The sequence below is a fragment of the Balaenoptera ricei genome, chromosome 6 (assembly GCF_028023285.1).
Source record: "Balaenoptera ricei isolate mBalRic1 chromosome 6, mBalRic1.hap2, whole genome shotgun sequence".
Lineage (NCBI taxonomy): Eukaryota > Metazoa > Chordata > Mammalia > Artiodactyla > Balaenopteridae > Balaenoptera > Balaenoptera ricei.
In genome coordinates this window covers 45,933,487-45,949,807 of record NC_082644.1, presented here as the reverse complement: position 1 = coordinate 45,949,807, position 16,321 = coordinate 45,933,487, and the positions used below count along the sequence as shown (strand labels likewise).

The following is a 16,321-nucleotide window of genomic DNA, read 5'->3' as shown; positions in this document are numbered from 1 at the left end:
CTTAGTTGAGGCTGGTGGGCTCCTTAGTTGCAGCCGGCTGGCTCCTTAGTTGTGGCATGCAAACTCTTAGTTGTTGCGTGCATGTGGGATCTAGTTCCCCGACCAGGGATCAAACCGTGTCCCCCGCATTGGGAGGCGAATTCTTAACCACCGCGCCACCAGGGAAGTCCCAAACATTTCTTTAATTACAAGTCTTTATGGATTGAACTACAACAAAATAAGAGATTATTTTTGATAGATTTTACATCATCAATTCTTTGATAAGGATTCTATCTTAGTGTGCCAGGCAGAATTACAGGTGCTTTCCATATGTTACCTCTTATTTCAAGGCAATCTTGCAACAACCTCATAGTATAAGTAACAGAAAAGGGAAGAGACTCAAGTTGCTTGAGTCATATACCAGTTATCTGTAAAGGAAGAATTGGTACCATTTCCATTAAAGTATGTTGTCGGCCATGAGAGGGTATTTGCTCAGAGGAAGCCTACAACAGATTTTCATTTAATAGCAAAGGTGAATGGGAAGATTATAGCACACATTTTCCATGTCATTTTTTCTATAACTTTCAATTTCTTTGAAACACCATCATCTATGTAACTAGTCAATGACTTACAGAAATCTTTCTCTTTTCAAGAGTAGTGAAAATATAAAAGAAATTCCTTCACTTTGGTTTTCTATTTGAGGGAAGGCAATTATGACTCTTTTCTAAATAACAGTTTAAAACTTGAGGGTCTTGCCTTCAACACCTATGTTAATCCTTTGGCTCCTCACCTATCACAAGTGCTATAGGCAGCATGGCAGCAGAAAGAGTAGAACAGGGAATCAAATCACTCTTGTGTCATTTACTAGCTGCATCATCTTGGACAAAGTTTTAATTTCTCTGAACTTCCATTTTCCACATCTGCACTGTGAGAATAATACCTACTTCCTATGGCTGTTCTGTTGACTTAATAACTAATATAAATAATAATATAGGGTTTCCCTGGTGGCGCAGTGGTTAAGAATCCACCTGCCAATGCAGGGACACGGGTTCGAGCCCTGGTCTGGGAAGATCCCACATGCCGCAGAGCAACTGGGCTCTTGAGCCACAACTACTGAGCCTGTGCGTCTGGAGCCCGTGCTCCGCAACAAGAGAGGCCACGATAGTGAGAGGCCTGTGCACCGCGATGAAGAGTGGCCCCCGCTTGCCGCAACTAGAGAAAGCCCTCGCACAGAAAAGAAGACCTAACACAGCCATAAATAAAATAAATAAATAATTAAAAAAATAATAATAATAATATACATACACACAGTAGGAAATTAACGATAACAAATTTGAGTTCCCTATTGTGTTCCACTCCTCTTAAGGCACCAAAAAATAATCATGGCAAAATGATAAAAAAGAGTCGTTTTCGAAACCCAAACTTATGTACTGGGTTACAAACCGTCATAACTTTTATTTACACACACACACACACACACACACACACACACACACACACTTCTCATCACATTCTTCAAAGGCCAATCCAATATATTAAGAGTCATTTCATCTTACCACAACACGAAGAAATTTCAATGTGGATGCTCCAACTTCATTTGGGACACTTCACATATAAGGGTTCTACATCTTGAAACATTCTCCAATGGATTCTCTAAATGAAATGAAACAAAAACTCTTGGGAACATGGTAAAAAAATAAATAAAACTTAGCTCCTTCTAATAGTATTCATCTCAAATTCCTCATGTCATTTCCATCTGGCTGCTTTTGCTCTAATTCTGAAAAAAATTCACATACATATTTCTAGACTGCAGATTCACAATCCCATCTGATGTATCCATCCCTGATGACAATATTACTTATATTTTTGGATAATGAATTTCATTCTATTTGTTTGTATAAGCCAATGGGTATTCTTAAATAGATATTAGAAAATGATAATTGGGATATAATTTTCACATCAAACTGAGTATTTTTACTCAATGTTTCAAAATAAATGATCTAAATATCAGTAATAGCATATAAATGATAAGAGAAACTATGAGAGCAATCAAGTTATAGCAAGAAAAAAAGTAATTTGAATGTTATAGCTTTTCTCTTTTTAAGATGCTTCTGCATGTCCTTCTAAAAGATGAATACAGGGAATTCCCTGGTTGTCCAGTGGTTAAGACTCCATGCTTTCACTGCCGAGGGCACGGGTTCAATCCCTGGTGGGGGAACTAAGATCCCACAAGCCGCGTGGTGCGGCCAAAAAAAAAAAAAAAAAGATAAAAGATGAATGCATAAAATAAAACCATCATATAATATTGAAACATATTCATTGTCCTTAATCACTTTAATTATTATGAAAAACATATAACTTTATATATGTATACACATATATATATGTTTATGTGTATGTGTGTATATATATATATTCTAGCTTTGACATTTTGCAAACTGAAACCTCATTTATAAATTCACACGGTATTATGCTGTGTCAAAAAAAATTTGGCAATTTTAATGGTCCCTATTCTTATATACCTTTCTCTCTCTTTCTCTCTCTCATTCTCTCTCTCTCTCTCTCTCACACACACACACACACACAAACACACGGACACACACACATACCTTAGAAGTCAAATTTACTGCAAGAAATTACAGTGCAATCACATAAAATACAATGAAATCACATTTATTCATCAGCCCAGGTCTATCCTTTTAATAGCTATGTTGGTTTCATTACAATAGAACCCTCTACAAAAAATTCAATAAAATCTTGGTTATGCAAATCACACTAATGAAAATACTGAAAACCTGATTGTGTGAAACATCTCAAGCTTAAGGAGGCATGTCATAGTGATCAACTTTAAATTAGTCACTTTAGAACAAATTGTGTTGCTTCACTCTCCTGGTGGCTTCCCAGACTTCTCTTTCTGCAAAAATAGTAATTACAATTGCACTGGATGGAACAAGTGAGTCTCTTTTCCCAAAAACTAGAAAATGAGTCTACTGGGTCCATCAAATAATACTGATGCCTCAAGTCCTCTTGACAGGTTCACTTCACAGATTTTGAACAAAGAAGGCTGCTCTAATTTCCCTCTCAAAAGAGGCCTGGTAAGAATGTTGTCAGTTTTTAAGCTATTGTCTCATAGCCCCCAGACAAGCTCCTGTAGTTTGCATTGAGATTTCAGGGCTGGGTCTCTGCACACCACATCCCTCTTTTGCCAGCTGACTTCCTGTTAGGCATTGGGAAGAGCTTGGGGGGCAAGAGAAAGGGCAAAAGGGACTTACTACTTCATGTTCATTTGCTTCCAGCATTGCCTTAGCAATCATTCTCTACTTTGTTAGCAGAAGGTAGCTTCTGTCCACAGATTTTTCAAGGCCTTCCAGAACCGGCTCATTCTGTCCTCTCAGAGGTGCCAGCAGTGGGCTGCTGGCATCCCCTCCTGAGAGATCTTGAGTTTGTGTGCCCTAAGGCCTGTCCACTGAGCTCCTCAGATACTATCACTGGTTGCATAGCACCACCTCCAAGAAATATGCCGCTTTTAAGCGGCAGATCTTGTAATCAGATCTAGGTTTCCCTGATTCCAAAGTCTAAATTCTTAAAGATGCCACTCCATTGCTAATAATTTTTGATACAATGCAATCGTAGCAAAAAAAAAAAAAAGACCGAACATTGAGGCTCATGTCACGTAATCTGTCCGAACTCTCTGCATTTAATATGGGTTGAGTCCTGGGAACTACAGTTGTGCCTAAACATTGTGATGTAATTAACCTCAGTGGTAGGATGTAGAGCTGAGGAAAATCTCAAGATTATGTTTAATGGTGAACCTGCAATAAGAACCAGACTGTAATTATGAGCAAAGCATCTACCCAAAAGATCCAGGCAAGAAGACAACAAATGAGTTCAGACAATGGGAGCAAAGGAAGTACAATAACAGCAAAGTAGGTTTGAAAGGGCAGCAGGGGGAACCGAGAAAGATCTCCTGAGGCACTGGAGAGAGAGGTGCAGATGCCTTATAGAATGCCTACAGACTCTCCTGTGTGAGGAGAATGCTTTTAAAAATACCAGGTAGATCTGACCTGATATACAGACTTCCAGGCATCGCTATTTCCCTTACCATGTTATTAGTTCTAGATGCCAGTAGAATAATTAAAAAACTGTGGATAGATGGGAATAGAAGGATTGGAGTAAATTTAAGAGTAAAAGATGTGAACAAAATAAAAGAGAAGAAGAGATATCTAGTAGGAGAACCAAAAGGGCAAAAATGCCTCAAGAGACAAGGAATTCAGGGAATTAAATTTCCACATTATTCATATTCATATTTGTTCCCTTCTCCCCCCTTCCCTCCTTTCTTCTCTGTCCCTCTCTCACACACACACACTGAACAAAGAATCCCAAAATTCAGTCTATTATACTTATCTTGATATTTTCTATGCTTTCACACATATATATACACACACACATATATGTATGAACAATTAGTTTCCTAGTCCACTTCTGTCAAATTTTGAACAGCAGCAGAGTTCTGTGACAATTTATTTACAAATGGCTACTGCTTTATGGCAACTTTCAAAACCTGAAAGAGTATATGTCATCTAGAGTAGTGAAACATAAAAGACATTTTGAATGTTAGACCTCAGACTTTTAATATATACCAAACTCTAAAAGCTGAAATTATGTGATGGCAATAACCATGTGGGTAAATATAGTGTACATCTTAAAGATAATAACAGAAATGCTCCTCCAGGGATATTTTCAATGTTAAATTTTGCAACAACTGCATTTTAAATCTTTAATGCTGGTATTAAGATATTCAGCATAAGTGAATTAGATTCTTCAAAATAATCAGACTCAAGATGTGGTACATATATACAATGGAATATTACTCAGCCATAAAAAGGAACGAAATTGGGTCATTTGTAGAGACGTGGATGGATCTAGAGACTGTCATACAGAGTGAAGTAAGGCAGAAAGAGAAAAACAAATATCGTATATTAACACATATATGTGGAACCTAGAAAAATGGTACAGATGAACCAGTTTGCAGGGCAGAAACTGAGACACAGATGTAGAGAACAAACGTATGGACACCAAGGGGGGAAAGTGGTGGGGGTGGGGGGGTGGTGTGATGAATTGGGAGATTGGGATTGACATGTATACACTGATGTGTATAAAATTGATGACTAATAAGAACCTGCTGTATAAAAAAATAAATAAAATTAAATTAAAAAATTTAAAAAAAAATCAGACTCAAAAGTAAGAGAAACATTCTTTTTAGAAGAAAAAAGTACATAGAAATTCTGCTTTAATGAATATATCCTTGATATATGCAGAAATTTGACTAAAATCATATTTATTTTTAATTATAAAAGACAGTCAAAAAGTAGAAACAATTTAAGTGTTCATCAATAAGGGACTGGTTAAAATGAATCATGGCACATTCATTACTTAGAAAATTATGTTACTTAAAATGTCTGCGTGTGTGTATAAATTATAGAAGAAAGTATAGAAGTATCCCAAAATGTTAACTGTAGTCATCTGTAGATACAGGAAAAAATACAATTGTCATTTTAAAGATATTTAATGTGACCTTCTTTTGGTAATAGGCATATATTGCATTCATAATTGGAAACTGTTATTTCCAAAAATATATAGGTAAATCTAACTTATAAATGGATCACAAGAAGAGGACTTTTAAATTCAGTACTCCAAAGCATTTTTATGTAAAATAATGATAGCTGAATTATCAGAACAGCCTGTATTTCTAGAATATGTTGATGTAATAACTGAAACATTTATTAATCCCTTCATTCATTCATGTATTCATTAACATAGCACACCTTTATGTAATATTCATCACACGTCAATCACTAATCTTCAGGTATACAGAGATGGAGGAAGCAGCATATTTGTCTTTAAGGAAAGCCATGAAATCAGAAAATGAGAAAGATTATACTCAGATCTATTGGCTAGGAAGTGTTCTGATACTGCTAATATCACAAACCCAACTATATACTGTCAAGGTAGGTATAACTGGGGCAGGTATAATTCTTTAGGTGGCATTCCAATCTGACAACCGTACGATCCCCAGCAGGAGTCCGGTCTGTGGCAAGAATGGAACTGAGCGCTACAATGCAGGACCTACAATGTAGGTCTATCTTCCCCTTCCTCATTTCCTCATCCTGGAAGACAGCCCTTGGCTTTCTAGCTCCCAACAGCCAAATGAGGACTCTGAGCCCAATCCCTGCCCCTGGCAGATTTCTGCGTTTGGGATATATCTGGTTCAGGATTTCATAGCCAGGGAATCCTTGTAAAGCAATCCATAAAAGATAGCCCATTATCGTACCTTGCATGTTTATTAAAAAAGGAGTAAATGAATCAAAGCAATCACCCATATCCTTTCCTCTGGGCTCAGGAAAAGATAGGATACGTATTTAAACCACAGTTTATAATCTTAGAACCTCCATCAACCCCGGTGGAACTATTTATCATCTCAGTGTAAACATGGCCCAGAAAGGGAAAATGAGCCTTCTGTAATGAAAAGTCTGTACATTGGAGGTATAAACAACTGCATGGAGAGCTCTGTGCTGAATTTACACGGACTCAAGCCGTCGCTCAAGGTGAAGAAATCACAGCACAAAAACCTGCCACTGAACCTCAAGAGATGCCTCGTTTTCTGTACTTTGCTTTTCTATGTCTCATTCCTGATCAGGTTCTTTCCCCAGGGAGTGGTAATAGGCAAAGAGCAAGGAACGTCTGTTTTGTTCTCTAAACCAACAGGATCAAAGGGTGCTCCGTGGAAAACTTAATGCTACTTCTGACTTTCCCCAAGGGCTGCTATCTCTCTACCATTACTTCTGATGCTGCTTTGGCATCTCTTTCCCAAGCTCTTCAAAATACTTAACAAGCTTTAAGAAAAAATACAGTTCATTAAAAAAAAAAAAAGAACATCTGGTTCCAAGGATTAAAGAGTGCATCATCTACTAAACATGCACAATGCTAGGGTGGAGGGAGCTATCTGTATAGTAATTATTTCCTAAAATGTCCATTTCTTAACAATATTAGCCAATATTTACCAGGTACAAAGCCCTATCTTACGCACTGTGCCTATAAAAATATTCAATCCTCATGACAGCCTCAGGAAGTTGGTAGTATTTTTATTCACAATTTACTAAAGATGAAACTGAGGTTTAGAAAATTTAAGACTAAATATTCATCCAGGATCATGCAGGTAGTAAATGTCTAGGTTTTCACTCTCCTATATTTTGATCAAGAATTTCTTATTTCTGAATCAAACTCAGTTAAAACCTTTTTGCATTTACTTTTAAATGTTCTTAAATTATAAAAACCAAGAAAAATAAATGTCTAATATTTTAATTGGCACAAATACCCATTCGTGCCATTTCCTTCCAGTTTTTCTTTCACCTATGCTTAGTATATAGCTGAAATTATCATGTGCATGCAAATTTTCAAATATTTTCGTATGAAAGGTTTCAAACACAGAGAAAAGTTAAAGAATTTTACAGTAAACATCCACATGCCAATAACTACATTTTACCATTAACATTTTACTATATTTTTATCACATATCTATCCACCCATTATATATAATTTTGTATCCTATTCTTTTTATATTTCATTATAAGAATTTTCGTTGTTGTGTCACATCATTTTAATTATCTGTCAAGTCTTTTAAACATTCCTTGGTGTAGCCAATCCTCCTTATCTTACTTTACATCTTATCTTACATTAATCCTAAACACACTCTATTTACTTCCCTTAAAATGATTTACCCACTCATTCATGAGATCATGCTCAAGCCTAATCCTGGAATTTTACTCACTTGAACTCCTGGCACTGTCCTAGGCACATAAAAATGACTCATAAATGCCTATGGATTGATCATGGCACTGACCTAGATGACAGGGATAGAGGAAACTATAATGGATTATTATTGTTATGATGTTATCATAACCTTTTCAATAATGAGTCAGGATTATACCAAATTCTACCTTAGTATCAGTAAATCCTAATTATCCCATTTGCTATAAATGTAAAAAAATCTACATTTATTATAATACCCTTAAGTAATGTTACAGATAATTAAAACTCTTAAGCCTGTATGGGTAAAGGCCAGTATTCTCACCCCTTATCTGCTTCCACACCTCCAATTTGGGGAAAATCAAGGTATCTGGGGGCTTCCCTGGTGGTGCAGTGGTTAAGAATCTGCCTGTCAATGCAGGGGACACGGGTTCGTGCCCTGGTCTGGGAAGATCCCACATGCCGCGGAGCAACTGGGCCCGTGAGCCACAACTACTGAGCCTGAGCATCTGGAGTCTGTGCTCCGCAACGGGAGAAGCCGCGACAGTGAGAGGCCCGCGCACTGCGATGAAGAGTGGCCCCCGCTCGCCGCAACTGGAGAAAGCCCTCGCACAGAAACGAAGACCCAACACAGCCAAAAATAAATAAATAAATAAATTTATTTAAAAAAAGAAAAATCAAGGAATCTGAAATTCCAAAGGAAAGTGGGTGCTGCTAATCCCATGTTCTATCCCACACAGAAATCCTTTCTGGAGTACATGTATGTAATGGATGAATAAATGTGATCCAAACACATTTGAAGGTTTCCTAGGGACATTCACATTATTATCTTCATACAGTCAACAAATTTATTCAGCATCTACTCTGTACAGATACTCTGCCCGGTGCTAGAGATGTAAAGATAAATAAATCATTTCAAAGAGCTCACACAGTGAAGGACAATTCATGAGATACAACACTCAGTTTAGAAATTATATGGAAGTGCACAGTCTCATTACTGGAGAATAGAAAGGGGCACCTAACCCAGCTGTCAGCATCTGGGAATAGCAGAGGAAATACGCCAAGGAAAACTTCCTACAGTGGAGTGTGAGCCCAGCCTTAAAATCTAAACAGGAGCTGGCTAAGGATAAAGGTATAGGGAGACTTTCCCAGAGCGAGAATTTTAGCAAAAAACTTGAGGCAAGATGCATCATGATTCACATGGAAACTTCTAAGCAGTTCTGTTTTTCTCAGCTAGTTTCAGATAAGAAAGATGTGAAAGATAGATAGGCAGGGCAAGATCACTGAGAACCTGATATACTCTATTAAGGAACTGGGACTTTATTCTCTAGGAATGATAAACCATTGAGGAGGTTTAAGCAAGGAGTGACCTGGTGAGAATGTTGGTTTAAATAGATCATTGTAGAGGCAAGAAAACTAGTTAGGAAAACTTGCAACAGACCAAAAGAGACATCTTGGGGGCCTGAATCAAGATAGTAACAAGAGGGTTGGATTCGAGGAAAGTTAGTAGTTTTAGTGAAAAAGGTAAGAAGTTGAATTTCAGGTAAATTGAGTAGAGGTGTTATGAACTATACACATGGAGTGGTCTGGGGTAACGGCAGGATGCAACGGAAAGAAGAAAATACTTCTAGTGCAGTTTCGGGACTTTTATTTCTCGATAACATTGATGTCTTAACTGAGCTTCCCACTAATGATCAATACCATGGTCTGAATGTTTGTGTTCCTTCAAAATTCATGTGCTGAAATCCAAACACTGAAAGTGATGGTATTAGGAGGTGGGACCTTTGGGAGGTGATTAGCTTTTGAGAGTAGGCCTTCATGAATGGGATTAGTGCCCTTATAAAACAGACCCCACAGAGGTCCCTAGTCCCTTCCTCCAGGTAAGGTTGCAGTGAGAAGGTGGCCATCAATGAGGAAATGAGCTCTCACCTGACACCGAATCTGTTGGCACCATTATCTTGGACATCACAACCTTCAGAACTATGAGAAATACATTTCTATTGTTTGTAAGCCACTCAGTTTATAGCATTTTGTTATAGTAAGCCTGAACAGACCAAGATTATAAGGAATACAAATTTTAAAAACAGAGTATAAGACAGCTAAACCACATGTCTCTTTTGGAGATAAATTTTCATTTTGTGCACCAAAAACAGTTGAAGAGCAAAATTGTCAAGAGTTTCAACCCAATGAGAAAGTAGATTTCAGATTCTATTTAATTAAATCATTATTTAAGATAAGAATTCAAGAGTTAACTTAGTATTTCTTTGCCTGTAAGTGAAAAGTCAATAATAAAATATTTACATAAAATTATGACCTGAATATTTGTATTCAAACCAGAGTGTTGAAATCAGAACATCAAAATCAATTAATGAGAACATGAATATCTCTTGCCCTCTTCCTCTCCAAGGAAACAAACTAATATCAAGATTTGATTTCAAGAAAATATCAAAAGGAAAGCAAATTCCAAAGTATACTCAAGCATGGGAAATACTCATTCCAACTTCTTACATATTTAAATCACTAGACAATGAGCATTAGTGTTCAGAATCATGATTCTGTATCATGGCAAGTTTTGTAATGAGATGACTTAATTACTACTACTATACCATTCTTCCTATAGACAGAAAATTTGTAAATGTACATTAAAAAATAATGTGGAGGTCAAAGCAGCAGGTTTTCCTGCTTAAGCTAGAGTTACTCCAATTAATGAGAACTACTCAGCCACTATTTTTTTTTTTTAATTTATTTATTTATTTTTGGCTGTGTTGGGTCTTCATCTCTGTGCGAGGGCTTTCTCTAGTTGCGGCAAGTGGGGGCACTCTTCATCGCGGTGCGCGGGCCTCTCACTATCGCGGCCTCTCTTGTTGCGGAGCACAGGCTCCAGACGCGCAGGCTCAGTAATTGTGACTCACAGGGCCAGTTGCTCCGTGGCATTTGGGATCCTCCCAGACCAGGACTCGAACCCGTGTCCCCTGCATTAGCAGGCAGATTCTCAACCACTGCGCCACCAGGGAAGCCCACTATTTCTTTGTTAATCACTTGAGCTTCTTTGTTTGGTTTGTATCACCTTAAAATAACTTTTACCTTTATGCAATGTCCTTACCAACTGGAAGTAATAATCACCCTCCCCTGATCAAACAAGAAGTAACAACATACAAGAAAAAAAAACCCTGTAAATAAACATAAATATAAGTATAAATGAATATATCCATGTGACAAAGTAATTCTCAGGCATGAACTCATCTTCATAAGGGTTATATGCAGGAAATTTAAGTATAAATTTCTCTAGACAGGATGTTTGTGTGAAACAAAACTTGAAAGCTTCCAAAGCCAGTTTGATTGACTCCCAGCTTTATCCCACTGTGTGCCTATAGGAACTCAACTCCACAGATTTAGGTAAATAAATTACCTAAATTTATTGATTTAGGTAATCTCTGTATAGATGGAAACCCCTCTTACAGCATCTTCTCCAGAGTCTGGCCAGAGGAAGTTGATTGGTAAAGCCTTAAAGCCTTCTTGACATAAAAGCTGAGAATGAAAGTTTATTTCCTCTCAAACTTCTGCTGAATGTTCTTATCCTGTGAAATCAAGAGGTCGAATACAATGACTAGAGCATGGAAAGTAGTTTAAGAAAAAAGTACAAGGGAGGTTGAGAAGCGGCATAAGAATCAAGGCCCCTTTGCCTTTGAAAGACTATGAACAAATGGTTAGAGGATCACATGCACGATTCATAATAATCATGCTGTTCCTATTCCTTAGATGCAGACTCTTCTCCAAATGCTTCCATACATGTAACTAATATGATCTGCATATCAACCTTGCCAGGTAGGCAGAGGAGATTTTTTTCTACGTAAAGCGAGGTTGGAGTCAAAACCAGCATTTAAATGAGTAGCCACCGCGTGCTGATGATATATTAATCCTCACAATCACTGTGTGAAGTGCATAGTATCATTCTTATTTAATAAATAAACTGATGCATGGAGATATCAAGTGACTTGGTAACTTAAATCACTTTGTATGTAACAGAATTAGGGTTAAAAAAATCTAAGTATCATGACTTGTAGCACTGAGGGTGTGTGTTGTGTATGGGTGTGTATGTGTGTGTGTGTGTTTTCCAGTATACCACACTGCTTCCCAGGAGAGAGTTTAATGTATTTTGTAAAGGTAATGAGGAATCCTTAGGATGAACTGCTTTCAGACTTAAGAATTATTAAATAAGAGTCAAAAGCATAACTATATGAGAAGAAAAATAAATAAACTACATTGAGTATAGTTAAAAGTATGCCCCTCTCTAAGGCCGCGATAATGAGAGGCCCACGCACCGCGATGAAGAGTGGCCCCCACTTGCCGCAACTAGAGAAAGCCCTCGCACAGAAACGAAGACCCAACACAACCATAAATAAATAAATAAATAAATAAATAAATAAACCCAAAGTTAAAAAAAAAAATTATTAAAAAAAAAAAAGTATGCCCCTCTCTAGATAAAGGGAAGGACAATGTAGTTTATTTGGACTACATTGTCCTTCCCTTTATCTAGAGAGGGGCATACTTTAAACTATACTCACTTACTGATGCATTAAATTGAGTCTCCCCTTGACCTTAAGGAACACAGGAACTAACACATATTGGGAGCTGAGTATATGCCCAACGCTTGTTATAAGCATTATCCCTCAAGATTTTACCCATTTTACAAAAGAAAAAAATGAGGCTCAGGGAGAACTTTGCCCATGGCCATAGAGCCTTCTTGCTGTGGGGCTGGACTTTGTCTCCAACGCCCACCACCTCACAATGAAAATCTTCTATTACATGAGCCCCCAGAGTCAGGTCCTGTTCCCACTTGCCTTGTGCAAATCTGCACGGAAAACTCGGTGCCCTAATTTCACACTCCAAGTTGAGGCTTAGCCTAGTTCTTATACCTATCATGGTTCCCAAATAATTATTTTTTTACTGGATTAGGAAAACGGCATGAATTAGAGCCTAAAGAAATTAACTGAAGGAATATTGAAGGGAAAGTCAGTGATGGAGGATAGAAACTATTCCACCACTAAGCCAAGAACCAGTTCCTAGGGGACTGAGGAAAATGGGAAAAGTGAAGCAGAAGGAAAGAATTCTTGCTTCATTTCTGGAAGTCAGTGTGAGGATGATGAAACCAGAGGCGACCTGGGGCATTCCTCTACATTTCAGTCACCTTTTTCTTCAGAGAGAGAAGCCAGTTGCATGGCCGGTCACAGGATTACTATTTAATTCCTGACTCCTCACCCCCTACAACATCCAGTTATGCTTTATCACCTTCTATTCCCCTTGGCAATAAGATCGACTGTTAGTCTGAGTTGACTGTGGAGGCCTAAGAGAAGAAGCTTATAATGCATGTACACAGTCCTTTCAGACAGGGTTAGGATTTATTTCTGATAGACATGAAGGGAACAGCTGTTTTCATATCACTCAAAATGTAAGATGTGTGGCATACAATGTTTCTTCTTTGTTAACTATCTAAAAGAGAGAGAAAGACAAGGCAAGAGAGAGAGAGAGAGAAAATTAAAGAAGACTTATGCAACTTGTGCAACATTTTCCAATAAGTTTTAGTAAGAAAGCTTTATCAAAACCCTTAAATTAATTTAAGTATACACTGCTTTGCTTTATGAAAGTAATATAAATGTGTTAGTGAAGTCACATTCACCCAATTGAACGCTGGATTAAACTCTCAAGTTTGTACTACTTTGACAACCCAAAATAGCATTTTCTGTCATACTTTTATGTAAACAATGTAATGGACTAATAAAAATCAGTAAGAATATGATAAGATCAGACTAATTTGCAACATTTAACAGATACACCATATATCACAGAGCAGCTGTGCAATTGATAAATGGTTAACTGAAGGAAAAAAATCTTTTATACTTAAAGAAAACAGACATGCTGACTTTTTGCTCTATGAAGATACTCCCTTGCAAATACTAGAGGGGTTGGGCTGACCCTCCTTTTCCTTTGTTATAAAGCCTGGTTCCTCTTTCATCCTGTTACAGTGAAATAGGAGATGAAGAAGCACAGTTGGTCCCAAATGACTTTTCCAAGGCTAAATCTCAAGCAGGCCTATTAAAGTAGAAATCACATTGTAATGAAATTAATGTTTATTTACGTATCCTGCCTACAAGACTAGAAGTTTATTGAAGGTAAAAAATAATGTCACACTCACTTTTGTACTTCCAAAGCCCATGACAGGGCCTAGCATATAATAGGCAGGTAAAATACAACTTCTGGATGAGTTAGACTTCTCTAAGTATAAATTCAGGGAATGGATTAGATCTCAGAAATCCTTTTTAGGTATAAAACTTCATGTCCTTATGATTCTGTAACTAGTTTCATTTTCAAAATAGAGAATATATGCATTATCATTATGTTTCTTGGTACTTGCATTAATTTTGACTTTTAAAGCACAATTTTAGTAAAGCTGATGATACCTTGAAAAAAATAGACATGGCAATCATGTCTTTATTATTATCAAACCAGAACACAGTGTAATTAAGGGGTATGCCTGTGAGTAACATTTTTCTGTAGACATGTTGTCCCAAGGGAACACAAGTGATTCTTGTCAGAAGTCAGAAATGGAAGAGGATATGGCAGCACAAGGATATAACATATGCATTCTTTCATTTATTCAAGAGTTATACGTGGATTTTATTCTTCTGTGAAAAAAGACAAAAATACCTGCTCTTGTGGAGATCACATATTAGTGGGGGAATATAAATAAATTATAGTAAACATAACATATTAGGAAAGTAGTTGCACAGTAGAAGAAGATCAACACTATGGTAAAAGCAGATTGAGGAATATTGGAAGTCCCAAGAGTCAGTTTTATATAGAGTGGCCAGGGTACGCCTCACTGAAAAGGTAACATTTGAACAAAGTCTTCAAAGGAAGGAAGGATACCTGAGGAATGATTCCAAGCAAAAGTCACAGCAAATGCAGAGACGGGCAGTGTACCCAGTGCTGGCAATTGAGGATGAAGTAGAGTCAGCAAGAGGAATAAAAGTTGAAGTAAAGTCTAAAAGGTAATAGTATCATAGGTCTTTAGCTTTTGACCCGAGAGAAATGAAGAGCCATTAGATGGTTTTGAGCTGATTGGTTTGAGATTTAACAAAATTACTCTGGCTTTTATGTTGAGAAAAGTATATAAAGAGGCAAAGTTAGAAGCAGGAAGACCAGTCAGAGGCTGCTGTAATAATCCAGGGGAGGACACAGGGTAGTAGCAGTAGTGATAATGAGAAATGATTGGCTTTCAGATATGTTTTCAAAGAAGAGCTAGATGAATTTGCTAATGAACTGATGGAGGTATAAAGGAGAAAGAAGATTCAAGAATAATTCTGAGGATTTTGAACTGGAGCAACCATGAGTGGAGATGCCATTAAATGAGATGAAGTGAACAGTATGTAAAGCAGGATTTTTTTTTTTCCTTTTCTTTCTTATTTTTGTGTTTAGAAACTTGAAAGCTCATGTTTTTATACAATGAGATTGGGATGTCTATTGGACATTTTAAGTAGGCAGCTGAATATAGAAATATGGAAATTAGGGGATATTTTGAGCTAGAGATATATATTTATGAGTCATCAGCCTATACTTGGGATTTCTTAAAATGACATGTGATGTGCTCACTGAGGAAATCAGTGTCGGTAAGAAGAAAAGAGAAGGAAAGGGAAGGGGAGGAGAGGGAAGGGAAAAGAAAAAAAGAAAAGGGAACAGAAGAGAAGAGGTCCTAGTACTAAGCCTGAGGACACATCAATGTTAGGAGGTCCAGAGGAAAGAAAGAGTGAGGAAAAGAGACTAAAAAGACCCGGCTGATGTGACTGGTCACTGGAGAGTCTGGGGTCCTGGAAGCCAAGTGAAGAAAATTCTTCTAGGATAAGGAAGACACTTCATTGGCCATTTTGAAACTTAACATTCATTTGAGAACTTTAAAGTATTCTAGGCATTTGAAGCCCACACAGACCATAGGATTTCACAGGAGAACATTGGGGTATTACCAATGGCAATATCTAGCTCATGAAGCACTTTGCTCATGAAGCAAAGTGAAAACATGTCAGTTTATCTGGACATGTAGATTGAATAGAAGTTTTCCAATCATAACCAAAGTGCATAGGTTCCATCATCTAAAACATAGTTTTCTCATAATGTTCTAGAAATGCAACAGTAATCATATTTACGTAACTTATCTGCCATATATAAGTCTATTATTTTCTTTCTTTTTTTTTTTTTGGCCACGCCATGCAGCATGTGGGATCTGAAGAGTTCCCTGACCAGGGATCGAACCTGCGTCCCCTGCATTGGAAGAGTGGAGTCTTAACCACTGGACCACCAGAGAAGTCCTAAATCTGCTATTTTAGAAAAAATAATTACTTGTTGTCCCAACTTGAGAAGGCAATAGCTTCTTGCCCCTAGGATTTTTTCAAGTGGTTAAAATAAATGCACTAAAAATCTTGGAGGAAGTCGGGGGAAAAAAGAACATATAATTATTGGTCTACAAAGAAGACACAATATGGTC

At 37.3% G+C, this 16,321-nt stretch overlaps 1 protein-coding gene across 4 annotated transcripts in view; it reads right to left on the bottom strand.

The window, feature by feature from the left end:
- The window catches only part of LINGO2 (leucine rich repeat and Ig domain containing 2), a 1,205,266-nt gene that overhangs the window by 952,868 nt on the left and 236,077 nt on the right, over positions 1 to 16,321 (bottom strand). For all 4 annotated transcript variants that reach the window (XM_059924622.1, XM_059924625.1, XM_059924624.1 and 1 more), the window contains one exon: positions 1,536 to 1,632. The gene's annotated coding sequence lies outside the window, so the exon portion shown is untranslated. The remainder of the gene's footprint in view (positions 1 to 1,535; positions 1,633 to 16,321) is intronic.